Source organism: Arachis ipaensis, chromosome B01 (assembly GCF_000816755.2).
Source record: "Arachis ipaensis cultivar K30076 chromosome B01, Araip1.1, whole genome shotgun sequence".
NCBI classification, from domain to species: Eukaryota; Viridiplantae; Streptophyta; class Magnoliopsida; order Fabales; family Fabaceae; genus Arachis; species Arachis ipaensis.
Genome location: NC_029785.2, coordinates 130,762,117 through 130,763,832, shown reverse-complemented (window position 1 = coordinate 130,763,832; position 1,716 = coordinate 130,762,117).

The following is a 1,716-nucleotide window of genomic DNA, read 5'->3' as shown; positions in this document are numbered from 1 at the left end:
TTATTCTTTTTTGAAAAAAGTAATGAGGTTTAATTTGCTTTAAACAATAAAAAATGAGGATGTATAATACTAATGAAATAAAAAAATATGAATTAATGATCAAAATGTTTACTAAAAGATTATGGGATAATAAACATCTTCCAAAAAACTTAAACCGATTTTGAGATTTATTAAGGATCGAACTCTTGAACTTTTGGATTTAGCATTTTAATATTATGTCATGATACTACTCATTCCAAAAGCTTCAACTAATAGAAAAATGTAGCATTAATGATTATATCTCTAATACTCCCTAAATCTCCATTGTATATATTGTATAAATATTTCATTGGCTCCTCATACTTTTCTTAATTTTTTTTCTAAAAAATCAACTTTTTAAACCGTGTGAATCGTACTGATTTAATCGGGTCACCGGTTAGCAATCGATTTAACTAATTTTTCAGCAATAATTTAATGCAAATATATTTTTTTATAGAGCTGAAAGACTCATTTTGGTTTCATTTTTAAAACCATGACTTTTTGGGACCAACTTAAAATATTTAATCTTTTAAAAACCAAAATCACGCACATACGATATCTTTTACTAACGAATTTAACAAATAACCAATAAAATATATGTTTCTTCTTAAAGAGAAATAAGTATTTCAATTCAAAATGCATATATGTTTAAGTGATTAACAGTTTCATTTTTTATTGTTCATTTACAAAAAAAGAAAATATACTTGATTAAATAGTTTTCTATTTTACTTTCTTTATGTTAACGACATGCCGTTGAATATAACGTATGATTAATGAGAACTACTGACGCAATAGAAAAATAAAATGTTAGATGATTACAGAATTTATTATATTTTATTAATAATTAGTTAATAACATTTAAAAATATATTATTAAATTATTAAATTAAAAATATTAAAATAATAATTAAAAATAGGACAACTTACGTAAATAAATTGTTACCCGTTTAAAATTACGCAAATGCATTGTTTCCAAAACAAAGACGCAAATGCATTGTTTCATGTATCTATAGAAACCGCTACTGGCAGTAACGGTTTATGCTGCCAGCCGCGAATTATGTTAAAATGTAGCAGCATGGAAACCGCTGTAGCCTGCCACGGTTGGTTTCTGTTTGATTGGAGTTGGTCATAAAGCGCTACTGCCAGTAACGGTTTATGTGCATAAGGGGTTCGTGTGTATAGCGGTTTATGTAGAGAGTGGTTGCCTATCAAATTACTCATTTGGAGTGATTTTGAGGTTGGTTAGAGAGAGAAAATTCTAGAGAGAGATTAAAACAACAAATCTCTTAAACAATTAAAATGATTCCAAATGAAACTATTCATGATTGAACATGCCAAAAAATTATAAATTATGGTAAAAAATGTTATTTTTATGGAAATTATGAAAAATGTTTGTTTATGCTAAATTAAATTACAAGAAGATGGAGAGAAAGAAAAGGAGTATATATTTTTTGCAATCATATAATATATATGGATAGATAAAAAATGAAGTAATTTTTAAAGAAAAGAAATGTACGTTTTAGTGAATTTTTTACTAAAAATAAATTATTTTATCATTTATGAATTTTAGAAGGGATGAAGATAAAAAAAAATTAGTCTTAGTTTATATATTTTAGTACTCTGAGTACTCACTCTTTGATTTTTTTTTTAGTCTTATTTTAATAATAAATACAAATAAAAAATTATTACATACATATTT